We start from the raw sequence: 16,593 nt of genomic DNA on the forward strand, positions 1-16,593 counted from the left end.
AAGTGCATAGAATACTTCTGTACTGCACCAAAGAAGCCTTGATTCCCATCAGCTATTATTAATGCTATCATAATCACCATCTCTGGGTGGTAAAACAATCTTCCCCTCTCAACTCTTTTCTGTCCTTCCTTTTCTTCAGGGAGGGCTTTCCAGAGCAGCCCACATTAACTCATGCCAACTAACCCCAGCCCCATCCTTTGATTCCATTTCCTGTCCCCTTGCCCTACTTTATTTATTTCCATGCATTAAAATTAAAAAAAAAAATCTTTCATTGATAATATCTCTTTCTGACTGTGGTTTAAGTTCCATGAAAACACTGAGTTTGTTCTGTTCATTGCTATGTTTCAAGGGTCCGGTAGAGTCAGGTGTAGGACTCTCAGGGAGTATCTGGTGTGTGAGTGAATAACTGCGAAATTCTCACCACCAACATCTGCTTCCCTCCCTAGAAAGCAGCTGGGGTGATCTGTCTCACTCACACGGCAGCAGCCATTAAATAAGTTCCTAGCAAATGGTACTCAATACATGTGTGTTAAAGGAATGAATTTAAAACATAAAAAAACACTATGTTTTGTGACTGCTGAAATCTTTATTTTTTTATGAATAAAGTCCCCTCATTTTACATTTTGTAAAAATTTTGATGATAAAGGATTTCTCCCCTTAGGGCCCTCATTGTAGTTCTCCCACCATCAAGCACCCTTGATCCTCTGCCAGAGTCTGCTGTGCTGAAATTTTGTATATAGAAAAACTTACTAATAAATTCATTAGAATCACCCTTTTACTTATTTTACTATAAGAATCATCATTAAAAAAAATCAACTCTGTTACTAGTAGAAGGATCATTTTGACATCATGATGCATGAAAAAAGAAAGTCTTTTGGAATTTTTATTTTTTGACTTCTAAAAAAGCTTTGTTTTAGGCATCTCAGTATTTAATAATCATTGTCTTTTGATTTTGACATTACTTTTAGAATGCTTTGTTTGCCAAGTATAGGATTTAGGAAAAAAGACTTATCTAGTGATAAGAGATAGAGAAAAAAACCTCACAAATGTAAACATTTTGTATAATATGTGTTTTTAACATTTACTTTCATTTAATTTTTATTGAAGTAATATTGAACTATAATATTGTAAGTTTCAGCTGTGTGTCATTACAGATCAATATGTATATACTACCTTAAACTCACCACTAGGGGTCTAATTCTCGATACCTTTTACCCAGTTTACCTAGCCCCCTACTCCCTTTCCTTCTGGTATCCACTAAATGATATTATCTAAAAGTTTGTTTTATTCAGTTTATTTGTTTGGATTCTCTATAAACCACCTAAGAACAAAATGATAATAGTATTTTTATAGATTTAGTATAAGATTGCTAATGCTTTAATTTTTATCTTTTGTGTTTACTTTTTTTGGCATCAGAAATAATAAGCATTTTTGTGTTTATTCATTGGTTATTACTATAAAAATTCAAAGCAAAATGAATATAATCCCCCAGTACAGATCACTTAGATCATGCTTTCTATGCTGGAGAGCTTTCCACTTCTCCTGGTATTTTTCGTGACTGCCTCCCTCTCATTAATGGGGGTTATTTTCTTGCATTTTGATCAAGCAGAGCTGAATGAACACCTCAAAACAAGAGTACGACCATTACTTTTAGTTTGTGAAGACTGCCGGTGTGGGGGCTGGGGGGGTGCAATTATCTAGGCTGATGGAAAAGTAAGCAGCATGGACTCTACTGGGGGTTAATTTTTGCCTCACTCAACTTTTTCCTTTCTGCCAACAGTCTATCTTACTCTGATTTATTTTAGAACTAGAAGCTAAAAGTGAACAATCCATTTCTTCTTTATATGTTATTCCTCATGCAGAATGTGACTTATGTTTCTCAAAAAGGATGGGATCTGTGATTTCTAAGTAAAAATGAAAAAAAAAACAAAAAAAAGATTTGGTGCCTACTTAGAAAAAAACAAAAAACAACTAAATAAAGTTATCAGTGGAGTTAAAGGAATTTTTATTAGTGAATCCTTTGTTGTTTTTTTTTAGTTAACTGAAACTTAGGATAATAAAATCCACTGAGATATGACAATAAAATCAACTGAGAAATGACTCCTCGGTACTTAAAGCCATAGGGCTTTTTACAGCCTTATTTCTGTCCCTCTGTTGCTTTTTTCTTGCTTCCCAACTTTGAGTACTAGTGTGATGAGCTGGGAATAAGGCTCCCAAGTGCAGGATCAAAGAAATTCTCCAGTGTTTTTGCTCTGACCAAAGCAAAAACAACAACTTAATGGAATACTTAAAAAAAAAAAAAAAAGAATGCATAAAGTCTTTTACATGAGGGCTTTGTAGGTCTTGATCTGAATCAGAAAAATTGGCAAAATAGTGGACATGTTCATGGTGCCATTTTTCCCAGTTGGAAAACTGAATGGGCAAATAGTCATTTCAGAACTTGTGGGATAAAGCATAGAGATGCTGCACTTTTCAGCATCTGTGCATTACAACCTCTGTACCAAGGCCAGGGCCTTGTTACTCTGGCAGGTAAATGGCTGTGGGCTCCAGGTGGACACAGATGCTTCCTCAACTCCAGTCCCCCTTCCCGAACTCTGAGCTGCTTCCTTTCTTGATGTTCAGCTTCTTCTTTCCTTCTAGTTTCTCTCCCTAAGTTTAATTCCTCTCATTTTCAATCCCAAATGTTTGTAATTGTATTTGACCCACACTTTATTAAAATTTGAAAATAATATTTTTGTTCTGTCAGAATGTATATGTTAATCAGGAAGTCCATTGATAAATTCACAAGACTGTTGATTGGAGACTAAAATTCTCAGTCCCTGACATTAGAATACCCTGATCATAGATGAAGTGGTGGGATCCTATACCTCTGAATCTTATACAGTGTTGTAAAGCAGTGCTACCTCAGTCGACACACCCCCTTGAAAAAGAATCTACCTCTTTTGTTGTTGCTGTTTTGGAACACATTTGATCATTAAGGTGGGGAAGCATGCTGCTTATGCAAATTTACATTTCAGTAGTCAGAAGGACTTAATGAAAATGAACCCTTTTTCTGCTCTTGATATGGAAACGTTGATATTCTATTTTAATCAAAAAATGAAAACTTTGCTATCCTTTGGAGTATTTCCCCATCCTTGTATATAGCTAATTAATTCTCCTTATGCATGCACACATGTAGTTCTGAATGACTCATTCCCATTCTAGAAAATATTAATATGATTTTAACCTACCTGACTAGCTTGGGAAATAGACCTTGATTTTTTTTTGTGGCTTATACCAAGGTAAAGCTATAAAAAGAAAAAATGTGGCTGCCTCATTAACAAATTGCCAGTGCTAATACTGACCAACACTTTTCCCTCATTCATGTGTAGGCTTATCCTTGATAAAAGTTGGACTCAGGCAAACCACATGAACTTACACTCCCACACTGGCAGCTGTACTCAAGAGACCTAAAAGCTTCAAACCATCAGGGTTCAAACATAAAATATGGAGATCTCGGCATCTGTAAAAGCTTATAAAAATCAAGTGATACATTTACATGCTATTACAATATTCCAAGCAATACCATGTAAATAAATAATGCATATAACTGGTAGTACCCCCGACATGATAAAAATCAGGAGCAGTCTCCTGGCTGGCTCTGATTTTTGCAACTTCCTCATAGAGTTCAATTGTCTAAGGCTGTGATGATATAGATGGCCACTGTGCCAAGAATCTGCCTCTCCCATGTTCCAGGGCCATGCCAGCAGGTGAGGGCATAACTAGGCTGCACTTAAGTCAGCTGTAGTCTTCCAATTGGCAGGAAGCAGGAAGAAAAGTCATTGCTTAGGTGAATATGGGAGTAAGAAGAATTACTTACCTACAGGCAATGAAACAATTTAAAGAATAGGTGACAACTGAACAAAATTAAGCATTGAATACACCTTTATTATTATGGAAAATTTAAAATAATTGAACATATCAGGGGTTTCTATCCCTTTGTACTGTTACTTTTCTTTCAATTGTTCTTATTCGCATTTACCTAGGATGTCTGATGCTACCTCAGACACTTGGCTGTGGTTTTCTCTTGGACCCAAGCTCCCTCTAGGTATCCTCATGAGGTGGATCTCCATTTTGTCTACATCTGTCTGCTTCCTGTCTTGTCCCTCTCCTGACATTGTGTTTATAGCAGGAATGAAAATATGTCGTTTCTGTGCTAAAACATAAGGTTCCTAAAGTGAATGCCTCTGCCTAAATTAAATCTTCCCCATTCTGGAAATTAGAGTCCTTCTTCACCTAAAGCTTAGTGTCCTAGCTGAGGACCTGAGCAAAAGCAGCCAGTCCCAGGTGCTACTCATATACATAACATCCCTACACAAAGAGAGGAAGTAGAGTTAGAATACAAATGCATATATTCATGTACAAAAGTGAAGGAAGTCAACTCAACATTTTGAGCAGAGGAAACTTAACCAACTACTTGAAAAACACAATGGAGGCCCTCATTCTCAGATCTGATATATGTGAAGAAGACCAACAGCATGAAAGGGAAAAGACAAGAAAAAGAAATTTCAATAGAAACAAAGATAATTTAGTAAAGCTAATAATGTAAAAAAATAGTGTTATAGGGCAGCCCCGATATTGAACGGGTTGCCTGGCTGTGGGTCCTCACCCGCGCGCTTACAAGGGACTTATTAATACTCCACTACAGGCACACACAAAAGGTTAATAAAAGGTTTATTTACAAGGGAAAAGGAAATAAGGAAAATGTACAACTCAGGGAGAAAATAGGGAAATAAAGTCTTTCATGCGTCCTACCCGATCCGCCGACCTGGAAACCCAAAGGCACCCTCAGAGCTGGCCGGATGCTACGAGCCAAAATGGGGGATCCCCTCCAAAGCCCACGTGCGTGGCTTTATACCAACCTGGCTGCTTAACCCCACCCTCAGGTCCCAGCCACCTTCCCTTTGGTGTGATGGGATTTGGAGTTCCCAGTGTCTTTGGCCTGGGGTGGGGGTGGAGTCCACAAACCCTGTATGGAATTAGCTTTAGGACATCCTTTTCCCCCTAACAACAGGATAATATAACAAAATCTATGAAATATTAGAGAACAAATGAGACCTTTTAAAAATTAAATTTTTCATTCCAAATTTTGAAGATAACACTGAGGAAATTGCCTGGAAAGTGACGTGATGATAAAAATAAGGATAACTTTAAAGATAAAACAGAAAAATCTAAGTGTTATAGCAGGAGGACCAGAAACAAGGAACAAAGAAAAGTGTGGGGTGGAAAATTTCAAAGAAAAATGAGAAAGGATTTTCCCCCCACTAAAGAAAGAAGTCTTTTTTTTTTTTTTTTTTTTTTTTAAGATTTATTTATTTGTTTATACATGCACTGGGTACAGTCAGAAGCACGGGAGGGTGAGAGAATTCACCAGAGCCAGAGCGGAGAGCAGAACAGGTAGAAGGACCCAAGTACACTGCTGAGGGGAGCAGCGGGTGGCAGGAGGGGTCTGCGCGCCATGCGGGACCCTCCTCTGGTGGCTGGGGAGCAGCCGGGGATCGAACCGGCGCTGCAGAGGCTGTGGGCAGATTCACAACCCAGCGCTCAACTGCTGTGCCACCAGGGAGGCCCAAGAAATAAGTCTTCAGGGTAAAAGAGCTGTGCATGTCAGAGTTAAATGAAAAGATACACTTGGATTCATATTTGTGACATTTCCTTCACCAAAGGTAGAAGGTCTTAGACACTTCTGGGATATCAGGGGGAAATGCCCAGTATATATTAGGAAGAATTCAAAGCGCTTAGGAATCCTAGATGCCAGGAAATAGCAGATCAGTGCCATGAAAGGTCTGAAAAAAATTGTCTGAATGTAGAATTTTATGTTCAATCAAGACAGTAATCACTTGAGGAAGCAAACTTACAAGTCTCAGAAACATAGGGACTTAGTATAATTTCCGTGTATTTTTATTCAAAAGAAGTTGCTTAAAGTTTCTTTGATCTATTTGGATTACAGAGAAAAAAAAAGAAAGGAAAAAAGAAGAGGAAGGAAGACAGAAGGAAGGTTTCAAAGAATTTGATAAACAGCGGCACTAATCCAAACATTTGGTTTGAGTTAATCTTAGAATGGTTGTTGTATTAACAGACTGCAGAACAATAGTTCCAAAGAATAGGTTGCTTTGTTTTAAAGAGATATTGAAATGGATTGATTAAGATGCTGGATGATATTAATGACTTTGTGATAAACATGTGCATTAGTTTTTTCAACAAGGAAACAGAAAAACCAACTCCATGATAAAGTCAAGGCTCAGTGCCAAAACTAACATAAATGGGACATGACACTGCAAGCAAAGTGGGCCAAGAGAGGGTTTTGTTTTGAGTGGCACATATGTACTGACATTGAGCCTATGGGCAAAGAAAGTGCTCCTAATATAATGACTCTTCTAAGAAAAAATTATACATAAACATGTACTAGTCAGATTTTCTAGTGTGAGTTTATGGCAAGGAAAATGGTGCTTACAGGATCATTGAATGGGCTGGAGTCTTGAAAATTCAATTGCTGCCAGTAGATCTTTGCTTCCACCTTTAAAACTTGGACTTCTTCATGAGGGGAGAAAGCTGCAGAAAATCATCACAGAATTCACTGGGCACTCATCAGAGGACATACAGGCTGCCACACTCAAGTCCACTGAAGTCCAGGGTGCCAGCACCACTGGGCCACAGAAAGAGTGGCTCTTCCCTCCATTGCCCATTCCAATATGTTTCCAGATGGCTCTCCTTGGAGTACTCTAAATTGATTCTATAATCTTCTTGATAAGGTGGTGTAAGGGGAATGTGGTTAGAGCATCCTAGCTTGGCAAATAGTAGGCAGAGATGGACAAAATGGGATTACCTGTGGATTACTAGTAAGCAGAATCCTCCACTAAGGATATTAGCTAATTCGTTTCCCATCTTGAGAATCAACCTATAGGCAAAACATGTAAGATTTAAAACCAGCTACAATACAGGACATAAATATTGCCAATATTTAAAGAGAAAAATGAGATATTAAAGTATACTATTAACAGATAACAAATTAAATTAATGCAAATAAATGAAACAAAAATAAAAAAGTAGATAGAAATTCAGTTTCTTTGAGCAAAAGTAAGTGGATAATGCCTTATATACCTAAAAAATTGTGCTATAAGCATTAAATTTGAGTGGGAGGGGGAACCACTGAAAGAATTATAAACAGAAACAGAAGTAGGAAGTGGTATATGGGGTTGGGTGGGCGGGGTGGGGCTTGAGAACATTGCTTTTCATTTTAAGATCCTTTTATAGGCTTGATTTTTTTTTAAAAAGACCCACGTACAGATCTTGTGTTAATAAAAAATAAAATTTAAAGAGGTGGTTCATTTTCATTATCACGGTTATCAAATAAAGATATGACTGAAATTAAAAAAAATTAAGAAAATTTACCCCTCTAACGGTAATCTAACTCTGTTGCATTTTTGAAACTACTTTGCTCTATTTGAATCAAAGTGACCAGGATATTTTTCATTAATATTGAAAGTGATTCCAGTGAGTTACTCCATCTGCCCTTTGTACCCCTGCATTTTTAATCTTACCTGTTGCAGGTGTGTTACTGAGAGTAACAGGAGTTGCTGTGCTCCTCCTCTTGCTGTTTGTTTTCCAAAAGGTACGAAGCCCAGGCTGATTCAATGCCTACTTCAAGTAAAGGGGTCAGGACCAGGAGCAGGATGTACCCAATCAGACCAGGTATTATCTGAAGGTACTTGGGGAGGGGAGTTTAGCCAGGAATTACTTTATTTGAAATGTGTGTGCCTGAATGCTTTTACTTGTGAGCATATATTAATTCATAAAAAATTAGCATGAAGTAATGCAGAGAAAAGTAACAAGAGGAATGTGTGTGCCCAAATCTGTACTACTATGGTATGTTTAATACTCTTCCTTTTAAATAAGACTGGATGGATTGTTTTCTGCCTTTGTTTTTCCAAGCAAATAAAGCTACTGGAATCTGTAGAACCAACTTCAATAGGAAAGTAATTTTTCTCAAAGTGTACAAACTCTCAAGAGTTCCAAGGTCAAATTTAGGAAATACTGGTTAAATTTTCCTAATCAGACTTCCTTACCGTGGAGCTTCCCAAGAGTCGATTCTAACTTGCACATGTGGCATTCCCATCTTTATTTCACTAAGTATCTCATAGGATTAAGATTCTGAGAAATATATTTTAAAAATTCATGTGTTTAAATCAGGCAATTATGAAAAAAAAAGCATGGTAAGGAACCACTTGATAGATGCAGGCAGAGGAATTGCTGTTTTATAAAATAACAGAAGAAGGAATAATTTGATTTTAGTAAAAATTTATTCAGACATACTGTACAAAATGCAAGAAGAGAAGACAATGAATCCAGTGATAAGACAAGTATCTGTCCATTCATCCATTTACCTATCATCTAGCTGTCATGTGTCTGTCTGTTTGTATAACATTATAATTCTAAGTGTCTTGTCTGCAGAGTAGATAGTAGATCGATTCAGTTAATAAAATGTAATTTTGAAATCAGTGTCCTAAGTAAACTTACTTTGATTGTTGAAATAAAAACTAGTCATTTCTATATAGAAGTACTTATTTTAAAGTGAATTTTCTTGACTGTTGATTCCAGAAACAATATTCTAAGAACTACAGCATTGTAGCTAAAATTTAGGCAAATATATGTATAACATTAACAAGAGATAAAAGGCAGTGTTGTTCTTTAGATAAGAAAAATCTGATTTTTATCTAGTCTAGACAGGACTTCCCTTTAGTTAATTAGAAAATTTGTAGCAGGAACTTAAGGGCAAGTCCTAGGAAAGGAAGAATAAGAACACAGTGGAAATATGAAAATAAGAATTCTCTTCACAATACATTGGCTTTGTTCTTTTCTCAGTAGCCGCCTTTTATGCTACAAATTCCCAGAGTTTTCTTTATTATTTGAAGCATTATTTTAAAAAGAAACATGGCCTGGTAGCTAATAGTTGTTTGACTGTTTCCACGGAAGAGTTTTTGGTGACAGGGCAATATAGTGTGGGCAAGACTAGAGAAAGGACTCATAACAGATATTTTGTTGTCATGTGCACACAAAGTTATTATTTAGTAGAAACTTTTAGTCATCTTATTATATGGAGATACCTGCATGGCATGGCAGACCTCTCCTGTCTCGCCCTCTTATCCCCTCAGCAGTGCATTTTGGTCTATCTGTTCTGCTCCCCACTCTGTCTGGTGAATCCTCTCACCCTCCTGTGCCTCTGGCCTATACCCTAGTTCTTGTATAAAAATAAATAAATTTAAAAAAAAATAAAAAAATAATAAAAGGACACTTTCTTAAAAAATCACTTATCACCATTGAATTTCCCCTAACACAATTATAAATAAGATTATTACAGGGAAAAATTTGAAGTGGGTCACCTAAATCTCATTGTAGCTCAACATTTTAAATTTCCTTCTAAAAAGCCCTTTTTCTGAGAGTATTAAAATTATCAGTATGACCATTTTCTTTAATGATGTCTTTAATGATTAAGAAAAAGACAGAATGATTTCCCTTCCAAGAAGAAAGAAATCTTCCCACTTTCTTTTCCTGAATTTCTAGTTCTTCATTTCAAAAGAAAATCATAGCATTTTATTGGTTATCACAGACAACATGAAGAGAGCAAAAACAAATGAGAATTTAAATTATTACCCACCAATGAATTATAACATTGTTAATCTTTTGGTATCTTAATTCTCAAATTTTGTTTATTTCTAAATAATCTTACATACCTGCATATTATTACTTTCTGTTTTATTCTCTGCCATAGAATCTGGAAGAAATGGAAAGAGCAGTCACTTTTGCTTTTTGTGAATGTAGCCAAATGTACTCCAAGTTTTTTATTTAGGATTTTTGTGTTGACTGACCAAAGCAAAAATTTCCAGGTAGTCAGAAAATAATCTCCCCTTCACTTTCATATTTGGAAATATCTAGACTGAGAAAGGTAAAAACAGCACTTTGAATTTTGTTTTGTTTTACTGTGGGAGAGTATGTGTAATAGGGCAGATCATGATGGGCAGTAATCCCAAAGACTGTCAAAAGGTGTGATTTGTTGATGTCAAGGCAGAATTTCCAGGCGGCAGAATGTCAAGGAAGCAGAGCGTTATCTACTTTCTAGTGACTATGAGAACTTGAGCATGAGCTCTAGTGTGGGCTAGAGATAGAGGCCTCTCCCCAAATTGTCTAGATGTGTTAAGCATTGGAGAATCATCCAAAATACAGAGAAGGGTGAGGTCTCCTTTGAAACCACCTATGACTAGCATTTTTTGACAGCCAGGCAGGTAAGGTTTAGACCAGTGTTCTCTGCTTCAGAGAGAAGAAGGTGACCAATATAGCCTTAATTATCCCCTCAGCTTAAATAAAATTTTTTTCAGGATATTTTGATGTTATTGTTGTATATATATATATATATTTGAAGCAACACTGCATTATAACATGAGATCAGGTATGTAATATGATAAACCAACCTCTGTATACTGTATTTAAAGTTCACCACTTAAAGTCCTTGACTAAATTTTAACCAGCTGTCTTCCAGACCTCCAGGTCCCTGCCTTTCTTTTTCTTGGGGTATTGTGATCAGAAAACATGCAATTGTAAATACTTTTTCTATCGCTTTGAGATATAAACCCTCTGCTATCCACAGGTGTCTTTCTCAAAGACTGGAAGTATCTCTAAAATGTAATCATCAGGAAAGAACGGGCATCTATTTCTCAGGCTGTGTGTGACAGTAGAAGTCTAACTTCATTAAGCACCAATTAGCAAACACAGATGGCATGACCATAGAGTCCAACCTCCCTCTCTAACTTCTCTATCTTATCCCAGTTCTTAAAAACTCTCCTGCCCATGGCTCCAGTGAGGTTGGTTTCAACAGGGAACTGTTGCAAATCTTGATCATTACTGCAATCGTCAAGTCTTTCTTGCCATTTTTAAGAAGCATGTAATTTTTCTCTTTATTATTTTTAAAAATATGGAATACCTCATGAATTTGCATGTCATCCTTGTGCATGGGCCATGCTAATCTTCTCAGTATTGCTCCAATTTTAGTATATGTGCTGCTGAAATGAGCACTGATTTTTCTCTTTAGCAAAGAAATGTGACATTGTTTGTAGCAGAGTATTAAGAAATATAATTAATCTTTTGCCCTCCCATCCTTCTTTCCTTCCTTCCTTCCTTCCTTTTTCTCCCCCTCCCACCTCTCCCACCTCTTCTTCACCATTGCTCCCTCTGGACAATTTACTGAGACATTAATTCTGGCTTGGTTTCCTGCTGAAGGAGACATGAAAGAGAATCCCACTCCTTCCATCTAAGGAAACAACAGACCTCTGTTCCAAGTTTCCTTTGCTTGAGGTGAATTAACTATTTTCAGGGTTTCAGGGTGCTCCCCAAGGCTTTTGTTCAGGGATTCTGCAAAACTTTGAAAGAGAAGGCAGGACTAATCAGAGATGATTGGGGAAAAATTTACTCTGAGCGAAAGTACTTTGTAGATGGTGAATATGAGGGAGGGTCTAGGTCATTGGTGTAGAGGTCACAGCGGATACTCTGACTCTCCGGGTTTGGCAGCGGAGTGGAGTAATGGACAAGTGACTAGGGGAAGAATGAATACAATGTCATGAAGCTTGACCACTACCTCACACCATACACAAAAATCAACTCAAAATGGATTAAAGAACTAGACATAAGACCTGAAACCATAAAATATATAGAAGGAAATATAGGCGAAACACTACGTGATTTGCACATCAAAGACATCTTTACAGACACATCACCCAAAGCAGTGATAGTGAAGGCAAAGATAAACAGCTGGGACTACCTCAAATTAAAGAGCTTCTGCACAGCAAAAGAGACAATAACAAAAACAAAGAGAAACCCCACCAACTGGGAGAACATTTTTGCACCCAACACTAATGATAAAGGGCTGATCACAAAAATCTGCAAAGAGCTGATGAGACTCAACAACAACAAAGAAAAGAATCCAGTCAAAAAATGGGCAGAAGAGCTAAAAAGAAACTTCTCTGAAGAGGAAATGCAAATGGCCAACAGGCATATGAAAAAATGTTCAACATCACTTGTAATCAGGGAAATGCAAATCGAAACTACCATGAGATACCACCTTACACCAGTGAGAATGGCACATATTAAAAAAACTAGCAACAACAAATGTTGGCGAGGGTGTGGAGAAAAAGGAACTCTTCTGCACTGTTGGTGGGAGTGCAAACTGGTCCAACCACTGTGGAGAGCTGTGTGGAGATTTCTGGACCTACTAAACATAGAGCTTCCATATGATCCAGCAATTCCACTCCTAGGTATTTACCCAAAGGACATAGAAACATCAATTCCAAAGAACACCTGCACCCCTATGTTTATAGCAGCACTGTTTACAATAGCTAAGCTTTGGAAACAACCCAAATGCCCAAAAATAGATGACTGGATCAAGAAGATGTGGTACATATATACCGTGGAATATTACTCAGCATTCAAAAAAGATAAACACATGCAATTTGCAGCAACATGGATGGCGCTGGAAGGGATCATGCTCAGCGAAATAAGCCAGAAAGAAAAAGAAAAATACCGGATGGTCTCACTCATAGCAGGAATCTAGAAAACTTAAATAAGGGACCAGGAAAATGAATAACTATAAGAAAGTGAAAATCAAAATCAACAAAAAACTATGAACCAGAGACACTTTTAGGGGGGCAGGGGCAGGAGGGGAGGGATTGGGGTCAGAATGGGGGGGGGCTGCAATTGTATGGGGAATATAAAAATAAAATTTATTATTTAAAAAAAAAAAATCTTTTTCCAAATTTCCTTTCCCCAATCTTATTACTTTATTTTATTGCATAGAAAAATAAGTTGTTTACCAAATCTCATATTTTCGAGAATATAGGACATAATTAAAAAAAATCTGTTTTGTGCTCTAACTAGCTTATTATTTCAGGTCAAGTAATACTAGAGTTATTACTAATAATGACAAAATTAATAATTAGGTAACTTAATGTGTGCTTCAGAATGGCAATAACTAATATTTGTGAGAATTATTTAAACACAGTACTTTTGTGTAGGTGCTTTAGTTTCTTTTCTAGAGGAAAATTGAACCTATCAGATATCAGGAAGTTTTCTTAAGTTCCATAAGCCTTGTTACCTGTAAAATGAAGAAAAGAGTTATATTCACATTGGGGTTATTTTCATTAAATGAGATCCAAATGAGGCATTAGAACATTACCTATTACATAGAAATGCCAATCAGTAGTAGTAGCTTTAATAATAGTAGTTTAATCTTCAACCAAAATTAATGGGAAATGAGAAGAATCTGTATCAAATGTATATGCTTATCTAAGTCATCTTGGCATATTCTGATCTTCTGATGATGTTTGGTGTTTTTATTTAGAAAATAATGCCATATATAATCTCTCACATGGTTGTTCTTTTGGAATAATAATCAAATAAGATTGCACATGTGAAAAGAAATTTTGCAAGGATATAACATTATTTTCATGACCATTAGCTAGCATTTCAGAGATTTGCGTTACTATAAAAGAGTGAATGAAATAGATACTTTTGAGAAGAAAAACTGAGTTGTTTATGTTTAAGAAGAAAATTTCAAAACAAAACTAGATCTATCTCCAATGGATGAAAGAAATATATCAAAGAAATGTCTATGACATATTTAAGGAATAGGGCCTCCCCTGGTGGCACAGGTGGTTGAGTGCCACGCTGTGAAGCTGTCCGTAGTCTCCACAGCACTGGTTCTATTCTGGCTGGCTGACGAGGGTCCCATATGGCACTACAGACCTCTCCTATTGCGTCCACTGCTTCCCTCAACAGGGTATTTCGTCAGTCTACCTGTTCTGTTCCCCACTCTGTCTCTGGTGAATCCTTTCACCCTCCGGTGCATCTGGCCTGTACCCTGGTTCTTGTATAAATAATTAAATAAATCTTTAAAAAAAAGACATATTTAAGGAATAGATGATTCACAACATATTTAAATTTCTCTAGAGAAGAAAACATTGTGAATGTCTTAAATTTTACTGAATTCACATATCAACTCATTTTACCAAAGTATAACATTGGAATTTAACAAGACTCTCCATTCTACTTCCCCTCAACAAAGAAAACCAGCAAACAATTTTAAAATGAGTACTCTGTAAAATAAATCCTTAATATAATGCTAGCACAGTGAAATAAGTCCTTAGTAAATTAATTCAATCAGAGATCTTATTTTCATAACAGAATCCACTAAGCCTTCCGCAAAAATGAAGTTACTAAATGTATCTCACATAGTCTCACAGAGGCTCTGTAGCTGAGGCTGATGCCCACACCCAACCAGAGGGCTGCTATAAGGAAGATTTTTTGGTCCTGTGGTGGGACACAGACTCCACAGCTGTGCAGCTGATGTGGAAAATAGGGGAACCTCGCCACTTCTGCTTTTAAAAACTGGACAATACATGCCAGTTTTGAGCTTATGCAACGCTTTCTTCTCCATGGTCTTGCACATTTGCCTATCCCACAGGTATAGCTGATTGATCCTAGCTTATTATGTTAGACATACCTTTGTGGGGAAGGCTGAATAAATGGGTTTCTGTCTTCAAATTTAGGGATTCTGAGATTCAATAAAGCATAAACTTTTCCAAACCTAAGAAGGTTGCACAAAACTGGTCACTGTCTGAACCAAGTAGTGCAAATTCCACTCAAGAAGAATTCAATATTAGAAAATACCACAAAAATTGATCAAGTTGGGCCTCCCCGGTGGCGCAGCAGTTGAGCGCTGGGTTGCGAAGCTGCCCTCAGCCTCTGGGGCGCCGGTTCAATCCCTGGCTGCTCCCCAGCCACTGGAGGAGGGTCCCACATGGTGTGCAGACCTCTCCTGCCTGCTCTGCTTCCCGTTCTGGTGAATTCTCTCACCCTCCCACGCTTCTGACTGTACCCAGTGCTTGTATAAATAAATATAAATAAATGTTAAAAAAAAAAACATTGAAGACATTTCCACTTTAAAAAAAATTGATCATGTTAATAATTCACATAAATAAGTTGTCTTGAACATAAAAAAATTTGATTTAAATTTAATATCAAATTTGGATGAAAATTTTAGTAAATTAGGGCTAGAAAGAGAATTTCTTGATAGAATATGAATTATTTTGCTTAAAATGAAAGCCAACAACATACCTAGTATTGATATTAGCTATTATTTTTATCACCATTGTCCTTTGAAAAATCAATGCATTAAGACATAAAATAATGACATAGAGATGCATTAAAATATTAGTATTTGCTCTGTTTTTTTTTCTTTTAAACAAATGAGGAAAGTCAGGTTAAACAAACTAACAAATAGGTAAAGAAATAAGTGGACAATAAAAAATAGAAAACTCAATTTATAAGCAATCTATGGGAATTATTGTGGGTTGCAAAGCCGTTCAAAAATGTAAACGTCTATGAAAAAATTTTAAAAAGTCTTTGTTATAAATCTTCATTAAGGGAAATGAAAGATTTCAGTAAGTGGCAATATATCTAATTTACTTGGATCAGACAATTTTATTCAGGCATCAATTCTAAGTTATTTCAGTTAATGTAAAAGGGTCATTTTTGAAACTGACTCAGTAATTACAAACTTCACTTAGGTGAATTGAATTTCTATGGATTTGACTGTATATGGATTTAACACACAGCTCCTAGGAACATGTTTATGGTTTACCTTATTTTTTATATGCCACCACTTTTCTCAATATTTTACTATATACTACCAAAAATCCATTCTGAAGACTTGGCACCACTATTTATGCAATAAAAACCAAAATTTAGATAAAGAAAATGTAAAAGAACACCACTTTTTGAACAACTGTCATTATTCTGAAAATTTGTTGCTTAGAAGGATGTCTTCATCCACTCCAGTAGTTAGGGGTATTTCATAACAGATTTTTAATAATCTCATCAAAATATGAAATAGTATTATAAAGACAAGTCATCCTCCAAAAAGAAGAACTTTCTGCTCATGCTTGATTACGGAATTTGTTATTTGAAATGATCTGGTAGATTGCAGCTCTCAAAAATAAGTATTTTTTGAGCTTGTACATCATCATCGATTGTATCTGGCATTACAAGGAATGAATGTCAATGACAAAAGCAAAATTACTAGCGTGTCTAAAGGACCTTATTTTTTCAAAAGCTCTCATTTTAAAGATGGATTTGATGGCATCTGACATTGTTTTAGTTAAACAATAGACTGGTTGGGCCTCCCCTTCTGGCGCAGGAGGTTGAACGCCATGCTGTGAAGCTGTCTGCAGCCTCTGCAGCGCCAGTTCGATCCCGGCCCTCCAGGGAGATTCCCACATGGCACGGCAGATCTCTCCTGTCTCACCTGCTGCTCCCCTCAGCAGTGTATTTTGTCAGTCAGCCTGACAAAAGTCTGCCTGTTCTGTTCCCCGCTCTGTCTCTGGTGAATCCTCTCACCCTCCCCACGCATGTGGCCTGTACACCGATTCTTGTATAAATCAATCAATCAATCAATCAATCAATCAATCTTCAGGGAAAAAACCCAACAACAATAGACTGGAGCCTCAGATT

General features: G+C 36.7%; 1 long non-coding RNA gene and 1 other non-coding gene across 2 annotated transcripts in view; one reads left to right on the forward strand and one right to left on the reverse strand.

Moving 5' to 3' along the window:
- LOC119247629 (uncharacterized) overlaps positions 1-16,593 on the forward strand; it is a 260,801-nt gene that overhangs the window by 46,968 nt on the left and 197,240 nt on the right. The gene's annotated exons all lie outside the window — the stretch shown is intronic.
- Positions 11,000-11,106, reverse strand: LOC119252254 (U6 spliceosomal RNA). The gene has a single exon (XR_005126754.1). It is a non-coding gene; the product is annotated as a U6 spliceosomal RNA (small nuclear RNA).

The sequence above is a fragment of the Talpa occidentalis genome, unplaced genomic scaffold, assembly GCF_014898055.3.
Source record: "Talpa occidentalis isolate TD23 unplaced genomic scaffold, MPIMG_talOcc4v2.1, whole genome shotgun sequence".
Taxonomy (NCBI): Eukaryota; Metazoa; Chordata; class Mammalia; order Eulipotyphla; family Talpidae; genus Talpa; species Talpa occidentalis.